This window comes from Sinocyclocheilus grahami, unplaced genomic scaffold, assembly GCF_001515645.1.
Source record: "Sinocyclocheilus grahami isolate Dianchi unplaced genomic scaffold, SAMN03320097.WGS_v1.1 scaffold282.1, whole genome shotgun sequence".
NCBI classification, from domain to species: Eukaryota; Metazoa; Chordata; class Actinopteri; order Cypriniformes; family Cyprinidae; genus Sinocyclocheilus; species Sinocyclocheilus grahami.
This window is the reverse complement of record NW_015505461.1, coordinates 304072-318780: the sequence shown is the minus strand read 5'-3', so window position 1 is coordinate 318780 and position 14709 is coordinate 304072. Positions and strand designations below refer to the sequence as shown.

General features: G+C 37.0%; 1 pseudogene; it reads left to right on the top strand.

The window, feature by feature from the left end:
* Positions 1 to 14709, top strand: part of LOC107600355 (N-acetylgalactosamine-6-sulfatase-like) — a 51077-nt pseudogene that overhangs the window by 4001 nt on the left and 32367 nt on the right.

The window sequence follows — 14709 nt, the reverse complement described above, 5'->3', positions numbered from 1 at the left end:
ATATCCTACAAAACAAACTGATTTTAAAAACATTATTTAACTTTTTCTGTAGAAATAAAATACACATTTTGTCTGAGGTGACTTACAGTATATTGAATATATTGATTTACAATGCAATTGCAAATATTTTCCTTTTCATTCGCTTTTTTTTTTGTCATCCTGCTGAAAAAATTCTTCAAATGCTCTAGCCATTTTAATTCTACGTGAGAACACAAGACGTGTGTGGATGCATGATAGTGAGATGACAACTTATTATGCTAATATGGATAATACACCAACAGTGCTGAAATATGCTAATCATGCATCATTTGGGAATTTGAATGGACTTGCTATGCAGAGCAGATCTTCTATTAGTCCTCTTTTCAATTCTAATGAATTTTTAAGCAAATAAGGCTTAATCAATAGTTAATCTCGAATGTGAGAGATGAAGGTGCCTGGAGCACTCATACCTGCCGCTGTAGAGAGACGTTATTAGAGCTTTGCTAAATTAGAATATTAATCACAAAGTAGATTGTGGAGAACTTTGTAATCATAATTTCCAGGGTGAGTTCTCTCATGTCCAATGTCTCTTTCCTTTCTCTCTCTCTGAAAGTCTTAAATACGACATGATTTAAATTTCAGCAAATTAGTAAGTGTTGTGGATGAGCATCTTGAACTTTAATTAGATTAAAACTTGTGCAGTTTTGTACACATAATGAACACATGGAAATTAGGCAATATTTTATTAGTAGGTTTTGCAATTATTTGCCTTTAATACAGCTACCAACCTTCTTAGAATAGATTCATGCAACTTTGAATAGTCTGTAGTTAAATGTTGTCTGTAAAAACATCTGCCAGTTGCAGAGATGTTGGAGGAGGGAATCGGAGGAATTCTTCTCTCCAAAACTGTCCAGCCCCCTGTATCTAATAACTTTTTAGTTGGTGGTGTTTAATGTTGTAAAACAATCTGTGAGCTACACAATTTTTGTCTTATGGGTACAGGTATGTCTTTTTTGTCTTTGATGTTTACTTCATAAATGGTCTGAACTCTACAGCCAGGGCCGCTTTGCTTACTGGAAGACTTCCTGTGCGAAATGGATTCTACACCACCAATGCTCATGCTAGGAATGGTATGATTGTAAACCATTTCCTTCTATCCTCAGCCCTCCTTCACTGTTATCAGTTTATCTACTCGTACGACTTTATGGTGCACACCTATAATGGATTCTCTCTCCTAGAGCGTACACACCTCAGGAGATAGTGGGGGGAATATCTCCGGATGAGATCCTGCTTCCACAACTGCTGAAGAAGAAAGACTATGTCAGCAAGATCATCGGCAAGTGGTGAGATTCTCTGCAGCCTCTCTCATGAGATGTCTTTCTCAGAATAATGATATGGGCTATAATAGAATATGAAGCAGTATGCAAAGTGAAACAACAGTAGAATGCATTTTTAATTCCACAAAAAATGCTTATTATTATTTTGCAAGTTTATTCCAGTTTTAAGGTCTTGACTTGATTGAACTCTGTTACTATTATATGTACAATACACTTTGCCTTGGTATTGTGCTTGTCTTGTGAGATTTCCTAATTATGTTCGCTCGTTCTCTTGTTTGATCAAATAATGGCTCAAGAAAAAATATTGTTTCTCTTGATATCACTTCTGGTTCATTGGTTACACTGTAAATGGAAGGTCAAGTTGAGAACATCGCATTATGGGATACAATAACATGCAATGTGTACTGCTTGTGTACTACGCATTTAAACAAATACACTGTCATATGCATTCCATGCATAATACGAAAGCCAAAAGTAATGTCCAAAGCAATATATGACACACGCAATAGTTATATTAGAGAATTTGTCATATTTGTATTTTGTGTAATCATTACTATTAACTGTGATAAATTGATGATAACATATTTGTAACAAAGCAATACAGTAATATAGCTGATTTAAATACCAGTAGTTGCATTTTTAAGTTTATTTAAATACATTGCTTGATCGTTTTTAATAATTTTATGGATGAAATAAAAAAAATTGATAATTACATTTTTATTTACTGCATATTGAAGATGTTCTTTTTAAAACATTACATTTTATCTTCTACCTCAGGCACCTTGGGCACAGAACTCAATACTTACCTCTGAAGCATGGCTTTGACGAATGGTTTGGTTCACCCAACTGCCATTTTGGCCCCTACAATAACAGCGTCTGTCCCAATATACCTGTCTACAACAACTCCGAAATGAAGGGAAGGTGAGATACAAACACATTTTCGTGGTGTTTGCTAAGAACACCTTAGAAACTGTATAGCAGCATGGTGGAATTTTGAACGGGCAGGCTCTACTCAAAAATTTTCTTCAGAACATGTAAAAATTGTGTACTGCTTCACATGAAAATGTCCGTTTGGCAAAGTGAATTTTCACTTTTTTCTCTTTTTATACCATCTGCACTGTAGTATCTCATTTTCTGCCCATTTGTTCATTCCAAAACAGCCATATGTGCATTCTGGGTCATTGGCTTTGGCGATAGAGCTGGTTTTGTGCTTAGCAGAGGGTTTAATCAGCATGGCGTGTTTGAGCCTGGCCAGATAAACACACACTCAGACCCAAGAGATGGCAGGTTGCGTTAGCGGTACGTTAGGACACCTGGAACAGCTGGAGCATAAGAGAGTTGCCTCTACCGTTCCACGCCTCAGCACCTTCTCACAACGCGTGTGTCTTCTGAGACACAATCTTGCAATTTACCTCTTCAAATTCACTTTGTCATCACCCCCTGCTGCAGCACTTGGTTTAGGAAGCTTGTCATTTGGAACAAGAACTCGTATGGTGTTGAAATGAGTTTGTAGGGATGGTCTCGTTAGATCTGCAGGAAGCAGAAAGTTGAGATGATCTGTGTATTTTGCAGGTATTACGAAGAGTTTGAGATTAATGTGAAAACGGGAATCCAACCTCACCCAAATCTATTTGAAGGCGAGTTTTCCTGTTCATTGGCTTGATTAATGTTTATTTGTGTGGATCAGCGCTGTTGATGTGGATAGATGTGCCTGATGTTAGTTTCAATCCTATCTCTCTCCAGGAAGGCTTGGACTTTATCTCTCAGCAAGCTGTGGCCCAGCGGCCCTTCTTTCTCTACTGGGCGCCAGATGCAACCCACGCGCCTGTCTATGCCTCAAAATGCTTTCTGGGAAAGAGCCAGAGGGGGCGGTATGTGAACATTGCTAAGTATATCATCCATCGTAACTCATCCAGGATGTTTGTGTTAATCACATGAATGAAAGCTCAAATAATGCTTGTTTTTAGAAACGCTGTGCTATTACTTTACTAAGACATCAATCTACTAAGCCACCCACCTAACAACATCAGCAACCTTATAGAAATACAGTATGCCAGTAATCCACTCAGAACAACCACCTAGAGCGATATACACTGTATTAAAAAATCCTTTCACTGGTTGCCAGAACTAAAATAATGCAATAAACATTAGTTTAAAAGCATAACATGTAACGTAAAATCCTAATGTACATAGCTGATAACACAAAACTAAGAAGAAATATAATTATTTAAATGAAAAACCATCAAATGTTCATCATCACACATGGAAATCAGAGAATGTCAGTTTATAGATGATTTGTTCTTTTTCACTTCCAAAAAAACTGAACATTTAATAGTATTTTACTTTAAAATTACATGAAATGCCCAATTAGATGTATTACTGTTTTCGCCATATATATAGTAAGGGAAAATACTGTTAATGAAATAATAGCATTTTTACATAACATTATTTTTTACATTAAAACAACTATCATATTTTTAAACATCTGCCACTTACCTACATCTAGTAATTGCCATGTTCAGTCAGTGCCTATGTTGGTATTGGCCAATATTATTATTAATATATAATATTAATATTATTTATTTTAAAGTGCACCTATTATGCCATTTCCAATATTGCCTTTCATGCAGTGTGTAATGTAAATATAATAGTAAAGAATAATAGTAAATCGACTCTGAACAGCTGAAACGAGTCGTTAGTAATTCGAATCCCACTTCCGTGATGGCTACACGTCATGGGGGAACACATTTGCATAATGCGCGCCTATGTTCTACGTTGGCCGGCCGCGAACAACTTGACCCTGCCAACAAATACACATCATTCTACTGACGACTGCTTCTCTAATCTTGGGGAGTTCAACGCGGGATTCACAAAACGCTTGCTGTTGAAAGATGGATCAATATCCTGTTTATTTGGACCAGCTGCTTCCCTGAATCACAACCTGTAAGTATGATAAATAATAGATGTTTATATTTTCTATAGAGCGTTCACAATACAGAACTATTGATGTAGGCGTATCGTTTCCGACACGCGCTGTACGCCGTAGACCAATCACAACAGACAAGGCCATCTAACCAATCACAGCAGAGTAGGCTCACGGAAAGGAGGGGTTTAGTGAGACTGAATCTTTGAACTGCTTCGAACGAATCGTTTGAGAATCGCTGGAAAATGAGCTGATATTAAATGCATATTTTGAGAAAGCTAAAGTGTTTTTTGACCTTGCATGCATGTAATCCTATTGTAGGAGACTCCCAAAACAATATTAGGAACTGTAAAAATGGCACAATAGGGGCACTTTAAATATTGGAGTCTTTCTGATTAGGCCTACATAGGCCTGCATATTGGGAGCAGATAACATATTGCCATGTTTTTCTAATTCAAAGAGGTTTATTCTTTCTACATCAGATTTCAAAACTACTGAATAACATTATCCATATTTTCTACTTAATCAATATCATATAATTGCTGTTGCTCCAAATATTGGAAATATTAAACATCACACCACTAATGCACAGACTGACAAGCTTTTCGGAACACAGAATCATTTTCAAGCGGAGTGATTCAAACAGTTCTGAATTTCAGTATTTTTGGAACACTGCTTAGCCAATCAAATTTGAGGACTGGAACTAACTGTTGTATAATGTACATGAAAATGTTTTATTGTGTAATTTCACGTGTGTAAAAAATCTAGATGCTAGAATTTTTTTTTTTTTTTGCAGAAGGGATGTCATATTATCAAGTCCATAAATTTAGAAAATACTGTCAACAGAAAAAATCACCATGTTTGAAATGACCTTTAAAGATATGTATTGTAAGTGAAATCTACAGATGCAAATAGATCAAATGCAATGAAATAAACACTTAGAAGTGTATTTTGCATGTCTTCTTTCCACTAGTCTGAAAACACATTATGAAAAGTCAAATAGTGTAAAATTAAAAAAATAATAATAAAGACCAATGTATGAATTAACAGTGTTTTTGCCTATAATGTCTTGAAAAAAGAAACATACTGTTACTTAACAGCTATAGCACTTATTGTTTTGACCAAACGTTCAGCATTGTGTGTTGCAATTTTGTATTACATATAAATGATTGGTTAATGAGATGTTTTCTTTTTTCTGCTATGAGGAAAGAATAAAGCTAGAGGCTTCATTGGTAGTCTTGTCTGCAACTGTTTAGTATTCCTCCCAGTGCTTTGGAATACTGGGGTTTCAGTAAGCATACGTTTCTTCAGAATGCTAAATGAGGTTTGTGTTGACAGAGGAATGGATCAAGGCTGAGGGGTATTAGCCAGGTGCTGGCAGTGGAGAGATTCAGCCTGACATGCCACATCTTAAAGTTTTATAACCAGTGCACATCTATCTGAGGCATCTATCTTCCTCCATATATCACATCCATCTGTCACAGGACAGGTTTCAAACTTGGGATAATTTGACAGAATTTGTTATACTGTCTGGGTTAGAGCAACTGAACAGGTTATATGGGGTAATTTTTTGTGCTTTGATTGCCGTGATTAAGGTAGTAAGACACTGTGTGATTTGTCTTTTAGTTATGGTGATGCAATGATGGAGCTGGATGACAGCATCGGTCAGATTCTGGCTCACCTGGTCAGTCTGGGAATCCACAACAACACACTGGTGTTTTTCACATCGGATAATGGGGCAGCAGTGATGTATGGACCGCTTCAAAGTGGGAATCCATTCACACTTTTCCACATTAAAACACCATAGGTGGCTTATTTTTGGGGGGGATTATTTATGACACTTTTTTTTTTTTTTTTAGGTAAGTAGGAGAATTGCAAGAAATCATTTGTATTTTTTTATTCAAGTAATTTCTTGCAATTCCTCTACTGATGGCGTAGGTGTTTTTTTTTTTTTGAGGATTTTTTTCTGAAGTGGCTGAAATAATTTTTTTTTTTTCAGTTTTTTAATATAATTAATTTGAGCTTAATTTGAAAGTTTCTTTCCATATGTTTGTTAACATAGATCTTCATATATATTTTTATCCCTCTGACTGTTGCATAAATTGCAAGTTTGAAATGGTTACATAAAACAGTTAAATGCGTAACAATATATTAAAAATATATTAATGTTGTTATTATGGTTTATATCTTATTATTTAGCTTTTAGGGATGAAGGTTGCTCTGAGCTACACTGAGCTACTTTCACACTACCGATAAATTAAAATAAGTTAAAGCTATGCTGTGCAACTTTTTCGATTAAAAAATTACAAGATGTTATTAATAATGAGGGAGTGCCAAAAAATCCTCCAAACCATGTCTTTACTCAAATACACTTTGATAAACCTATAATAGCTATTTAAATTTTCTAGCCTTCCAGACAGATTTTGCATGAAAATGCATACGTTCACCTGTGTGTGTCATGTCACGACTACGTCCTCTCTCATAAGATGTATTCATATATACACCGGTGCCTCAAACCAAATTTATCAATGTAGAGGAGCAGAAACAAAGCACAACCATGTTATTTTTTTTACCGCTAGACACCCGAAAGTTACACAGTGTAGCTTTAAATGTGTGATTAGTTTGAGTTCGTTACTCCCCAGTACTGTTTTTAATTTATTCCTAATAAATATTTAGAGGAAGCTCAGGCTTGTTTGTCTTCTGTGGCATTTAGTGAGTCACCACTAAACGCAAGCCTGAATCAAACTTGCATCTCATTCAGTGCTGCTATTCAGTAGGTCTGAAGAATATGCACTAACTGCTAGGCCTCGGCTCAGATGTTTGTGGTAGTTTTATTTTCATTGTTGGTCTACGGACACATGCACCAGTCAGACATATTTTATCATTGCATTGTATCATTTTAAGAGAAGTTGTGTCAAGTTTTAAACTGTTAAGTTTGGAATACTGTGACAAGTTTTAAACATAAAAAAGGTATCTCAAGATCCTCGCATTCTATTGTCTTCTGCTGTCTCAATTTATCTTTCATTTACACTCCCAATACACCTATTTAGTTTTTTTGTGTCAAGCGTCTCTTTTGTAAAGATTATTTGTTAGAGATGAATTGCCATCACTGTATTTCACAGACGAGGCTTTGAGTTTGAGATTCCCTCCTGTCCCTTTTCATCCTCAGGCGGCAGCAATGGACCATTCCTCTGTGGGAAGGAGACTACGTTTGAAGGCGGCATGAGGGAACCAGCCATTGCCTGGTGGCCTGGACGGATCCCTGCTGGCACCGTAAGAATGATCCCAAGCTGTTTCATTTAAATGTAGAAGTCCCAGTTGTGCTTTCCAGTTCACTGTATTTCATCTTTCCACACCCTCAAAACACACCTCATACATTTATATCTGTTCTAATACTCCATCAGTGTCTTCTTGGTGTGTAAATACTCCTTAGAGTGAAAGGCCCTTAAACATCAAATATGTTCAGACTGGCTTTGATTGGTGGTTAATGCAACTCAAAAAACATTCACTTTGCATCTTTGGGGACAACAAATGTAACTTTAATTAAGGGTTAATGTACATCCAGCTGGTCGTTATTCTGCAATAACTCAAAGTTTCCTTGAAGAGTGCCGCAGTTCATGGCTAGTGGCTTTGAGCCAAGACAATGAACAATTTCAAACCAGACAAATACTGACATACCACTTTCATACACCAGTTATAACAAAAACAATCGTTCTCGGCAACAAGACAGACACTACAACATTATAGTTCTACTGAAGTCCACTGATTTCATTTTCAAAACAGTCCATAAGTGCAAGATGGTACCAGTTGAGTTTATGAAACGAGAGAGTAAATCAGAAATGTGATGCGAGAGACATGAAAGAAGTGCTGGCCTCAGATACCCAAATGAGTGGTCTGTTAATCAGCATCACTATTGCAGCATTACAGCATTACTAAAGGTCATTATGAGGAATATTTACCTTTGTCAGGACAATTATTGAATTCTTTACCAAATACCTTCTGTTTATTCTTGAAGTTCCTTATGATTCCTTTTTCCTACCTCTTTTTTTTTTGTGTGGCAGAGGAAGCCTCCTTTTCCAGATCCGCTGAAGCTGTGTGCTCCGCAAATGACTTTTAATTGTATTAGGGGCAACTGTGACATGGGGCTGTGGCGTGGGGGGATTTTTGGAGGAGGGAGCGCGGGAGCCGCGCTAAGCCTGCCCCCGGCTCATATCTGAGGGGTGTGCGGGGCCCTGATAGCACAGCAGAGTGACGAGGGAGAGGGGGATTGGGAAGGTCTTAAGCGGCTAATCTGTTTGTGTGTTTGCTGAGGTTGGATTGAGCTGTAATGAGGGCTTCTGTATCTGAATATGCCAGGCGTGCCGGATAAAGAACAGAAAGGGAGAGGAGAGCAGAGAGGAGTGCTGGGGTATGTGGCTGTGATGGAGGCGTGTGGTGTGCCAGGTGTCTGGGCAGTGCCAGAGCAGTGCAGAGTGGGATAAGCAGGTGTTTCACACTGTTAATGTTTGTCTTGCAGCAGCAGGCTGGCTCTTTGTGATATGTGTATCTTCTTAGCCATTTCTCTCTTGGGAAGCATTGATGCCCCTTTTTGTTTTACCAAATTATGTGGGGTTATATTTATTCCAGATTTACAAATAAATCGAATTGAAAATTTATTCACAAACAAATCAAATGAAATGTACAAATTAATAATCCGAGATTCTCTGAAATTAAATTAATTCACAAAAAAAATGGTTTTGCAACCATACAATGAGATTGACAAATATTATTATTTATTTTGTATTTTAGAGGATTTCTATGCAGTTTTGCTGTGAGGAATGTTTTCAAAATCCACAAATAAATGTGCACAATTCTACAAACACATAGAAAGAATTCAAGAAATAAATGTTAACAAGAAACTGAATATTGAAATAATAATACAAAAAACCTGATGAAATAAAAACCCAGATTAAATTGACAAAAAAGGAACAAAAGAAAACCTCAGATCAAGTAAATTGACTAATACAAGTAGGTACTACAAGCAAGCACCTCAGAGAATAACATAAAAAAAATACAGGATAAACCTATTAAGTCAGAACTTCTGTTATGTTAGTAAGGATGGGACTGTGTGAACTGTATTAGACTCAACAGCAAATCAACAGAAACACAACAGATTTACACTCTCGAGATGGGTTTTTTAATTATTTTGTGGCGTCACCGCTAATGTGGACATCCCAGTCACTCCTGTTGTGTTTATCAGTTCAGAGACACATAGACTGAGTGCATTAGGCAGGTTTTGCAGGTCTGTCTGCTCAGATAACTAGTGTCAGCCAAAAACACAGAGACGCAGACAGCTAGAAGAAGAGAAGGAGGAGGAAATGAATTGGAGATAAAGAAATATCCATTTCCCTTTTTACTAGTCCCATGTTTTTTGTGTGTGTTGCTGGATTAGAGCAGCTGGAGGTAGCGGCTTGTTACCTTTATTAATTGTTTAACTTTTATTTCTGCTTTTCCCGTGTGTATAAGTATGTATGTAGGGTACGTCTGTGTGTGTGAAGCCTGAGAGTGAAGATAATGGAATGTACTGCTTGTCTGGCAGTGGTGAAGGGAATTCTGGGAGGCTGAAGCAGGCAACGTGTGTGTGTGTGTGTGTGTGTGCCGTCTCCCTCAAAGGGCCGCTCAGGAGAGAATAGAATGGAAGATCAAGGATGACAGCGAAAAAATGGCATTTTAGTTCAAAGTTTATAAATAAAATAAAGCTTTTTTTGCAGCAGGACTGGGGAGGACAGATAAAGCAGCAGTTCCGGCCTCTGTCCCAACTTTCCTTTCTCTCTGCCTTTTTCTTCATTTACAGAGATGTTAGTGTGGTTTATAATAAACCTGCGAGCACAGATTAGAGTGGGAACTGAAGAAACTCGTCATCGTGGTTCTGCTCTTCTAAACTGGCCTCCTTGCTGGTGCTTACATTTTGTGCCATCTTGACAAGGTTCATGCATGAAGAAGATGCATTTGCATGTGTGTGTGTTTGTGTATATGTGCGGGTTGCAGCATGGGTTGATGTATCACAGCTTAAACAATCTTGAGCATCTAGACTAGTGATAGCCACATGTCAGCTGATATTATGATTGTCATTTATGATAGATAATTATGCTTGCTTATCCAATTAACTATATAAAGCCTACTGTATCATACAGTGGGGAAAAAAAGTATTTAGTCAGCCACCAATTGTGCAAGTTCTCCCACTTAAAAAGATGAGAGAGGCCTGTAATTTTCATCATAGGTATACCTCAACTATGAGAGACAAAATGAGAAAAAAAAATCCAGAAAATCACATTGTAGGATTTTTAAAGAATTTATTTGCAAATTAAGGTGGAAAATAAGTATTTGGTCAATAACAGTACATTTCTGAGGCCTCTAAATTGGATCATGATAAACATGATCAAAACTTTGCTGAAAAACATGTTGTATACAATCTAAAAGCCAAAAAACATATGCAATTTGTTTTTTTTCAGATTTTGTCTAAAAGCTCCAGTGAGCTCTTTCAAAGCATACTTCACTTGTCTCAGTCAGCTTTTTATTGTTACAATACCGGTAGTATTTATAAAAGAATGTGTCTTTCTTCAAGTTAGCTGCACCCAGATCTCTCGGTTTATTAAAAAAATTCAAAAATATAAAATTCCAATTAATTCAAGCCAAAATAAAACCTTGAAATGGTTAAGGCACATGTATTATATAGTATGGACGATTTACCAGCTTGACCAAATCATTGGTTATCATTCAATAATTTATTATTCCATTCAAAACTGTGTTTCTGTGCATGATACCAGTGTTTTGTACATCAGGTGAGTTATCAATTGGGCAGTGGGATGGATCTCTTCAGCACAAGTCTTTCTGTGGCTGGCATTCATCCCCCTGATGACCGTGTCATTGATGGTCTCGATTTAAGTCCTGTCCTCTTCAATAACTCACTGCTAGACAGGTAACCACCTCAAAGCAAGTGTGACTTTCATTCACATTTGATTAGTTTGTTCTGCTTTTTGATCAGATCTATTTACACTACATATAAACATTTTGGGTGCTCAGTCGAGACCCATTCCTAAAATATCTCTTGTCAGAATGTTCTCTGTTGTGTCAGTGGTTAGATGCCCTTACTCTAGAAATGTGATGTGGCTATTACGGTCTCAGTCCAGCTCCAAAGGTTATTTGAGTGATTGTATCACAGTGCGTCTTTAAGATGCATTGGGTGCTGTTTCTTTATTTATCATTGTCTGCTTGGGACTGATGTTAACAGCAGGTGTAAACAAGGGCAGAGACACTGCACAAATACAGTCTGCAACTCTTACTTTGCTGCTAGCATACAGTTTCTGTAGGTGTTCCTCTGGATAAAAGTGATTCTGAGGGAAGTTAAGGTCTCCTGATAAAGCCACTACCTAGAGGCTTTGAGAAAGAGACCATCCTTTTGCAAAAGGTGTTTTACTGAACACATATTGTCAAAATGGGATGAGACACGGTGGACAGTATTGGCAAACGGAATGTCTTATCACAAGATTCCCATTTCATGCCCAACAGACCCATCTTCTATTATCGTGGCAACCAGATGATGGCAGTGCGGATCGGGCAGTACAAGGCACACTATTGGACTTGGAGCAACTCATGGGAGGAATTCAACAAGGTCAGTGATTGCAAATTCTTCTGTTTCAGATTCTGTCAAATTTATTTGTATAGTGCTTTTTACAATGCACATCGGTCAAAGCAGCTTTACAGAAAGTCCTACTGGTACGTCTATAATGCCTTTAGTCATACTTTGTCATACCATTAGTCAAACCTCTGTTGAAAAAGCCTAATCTGGATACAACTGTTTTATCACATTTTAGGCCAATCTCAAATGTATCGTTTATTGCTACAATTTTAGGTAGAGTTGTGTTATTACAGTTACTGAGTTTTTTGGAAACAAATAATACTCTTGAAAAATTCCAGTCTGGATTTAGGAAAACTCATAGTACTGAGTCTGCTCTTTTAAGAGTATTAAATGACATTTTGCTACTTGTTGACTCTGGGAACTTAGTCATTTTAGTGCTTTTAGATTTGAGTGCAGCATTCGATACAGTTGATCATGCCATTCTTTTATCGCGCCTTGAAAAGTGTGTGGGCATCCAAGGAACTGCCCTGAGCTGGGTCAGATCTTATCTTAGTAACAGAACTTTTTCAGTAGGTATTTGTCGCGCTGTTTCATCTGTAGCTCCTCTTACCTCTGGTGTTCCGCAAGGCTCTGTTTTGGCTCCCATCATGTTTTCACTGTACATGCTTCCACTAGGTTACATTTTTAGGGAGCAAGGAGTGTCCTTTCATTTTTATGCTGATGACACCCACATCTATTTACTAGGGATGTAACGATTAACTGCGAGCCGGTTGAAAATCGATTCAAATATGTGACGATTCAAATCGGTTGAGATGCTAAACAAATCACGATTCATTTAGGTGTAGGAGTTTATATGAATGCATGTCTGAAGGGAACTTACTGTCTTTAGAAAAGTTTAGATGGTATGTTTTCTTTTCGTCTTGCCTCTGTTCAGCGCTGCTTTGTTTACAGCGGAAACCAGGAAACGCTTTAAGCGCCACCTGCTGGCAGAGAGTGAATCTGCATCTCATTCAGCTTTGCTGTTTCATGCAGATATTTTTATTTATAGTTTCACAAAACTGAAGTCAAACCATTCTGTTTTTGCTTCAAATTTCGAAACTATGCAATCTAATTTAGTTTAAAAAAAGCTCATCTTTGTTTGGATCAAGATTAAAATGCAGTGGTTGCCTCTAATTTTAAATGGAAAGAGCACAGACAAAGCCTTATTTTGTTTTTTATGAAGAGATTTATTTTATTTGTGTTACTTATTTATTTGATTTGGGGCTTGTTTTAAAATTTCTATTTAGTTTTGTTATTTACATTTACATTATATTAAAATTTTGTAATTTAGCAGACGCTTTTATCCAAAGCGATTTACAAATGAGGACAATAGAAGCAATCAAAACCAACAAAAGTGCAGTAATATGCAAGTGCTATATTAGTATATTATTATAGTATTATATTTCAATTTCACAAAGAAATGTGCAGCATTTTGTCCAATCAATAATAAAAGGACACATTTAATTTATAATTTGTCTTAAATCTCATTTTGTTAAAAAAAATTATAATAATCGTGAATCGAATCGAATCGTGAAATCAAAATCGTGAATCGAATCGTGAGTTGAGTGAATCGTTACATCCCTACTATTTACCTTTAAAACACAATGACAAGAATGGTTTAGAAACATTGCTTGCATGCTTAGCTGATATAAGATCTTGGATGTCTAAAAAATGTTTGCATTTAAATGAGGGAAAGACGGAAGCAATTGTCTTTGGACCCTCTGTGGGTAAAGGAAAACCAAATTTTAACTGTGGTCATTTAAACTCTTATATCAAACCAACAGTGAAAAATTTGGGAGTTCTTTTTGATTCCTCCCTTATGTTTGACCAACATATTAACTCATTAACATAATAGTTAAGTCATGTTTTTTTCCATCTTAAACTTCTGTCAAAAGTTAGATCTTTTCTATCTTTTAAAGATCTTGAAAGAGTCATACATGCTTTTGTTTTATCACGTTTGGACTATAGGTTGTTTTTATTATGTCTATGGTGTAAACAGCATCTCCACCTACTGGAAACTTTTTCAGGCATCTGATTGGCCAACATGGCTTTACGGTTGAGATTATATCGCCACCTGTTGGTTTGGCATGCTCTTGATAGTGCTTCATAGCATGAGTTTGTATTTTCATGTGGACGGAGATTTTTTTAAAAACAGAAGAAAAACTCAGTTTATAAAAAGTCTCAGTGGCAGGCAAGTATTTCAATTTAGTTAAAAAATTGCTCCTCTTCATAACATACGTCCAACATATGTAAATACCTTTCTCTTGTAATAGCATGGTGGTTGAAGAGATCCCCTCATATGATTGTAAAGAGCGTTGGGTGTACAGCAATACAATGAAAGCGCTAGGGGTGCAACGGTTCTCGGTAAAAAATTTAACAGTACGGTTCTCCACACGGTTCGGCATGCACTAGGACCGCGGTTCAACTTAAATCTGACAATGCATCTGTAATATGGTTTGTTAGAGTTCGGCTAATGCATGTTTCTGTTGATGGATACAAATTCTGGCTTCCCAATACATTACAACGAGAGCGATGAGAGAAAAAAAACAATACGTGGACAAACCAGTCACTCTTTGTTCAATGCGAGTGCTGTATGCTGGAATTACTGTCATTAAAGAGCCAGAAGACACGAACTCGCGCGCAGTGAGAAGATCTGTGTGGTCGCTCATCCGAAGTGTGTGGACCCGCGTCTCAGAACGAGCGCAAATATTAAGCTCTCTTTGAAGTATTGTGCTTGAATGGACAAATTCACACAAAAATTATGTCAAAATGCCCGTCTTGGTGAGTATCCTAGCAGATATAGTCGGCTGAAC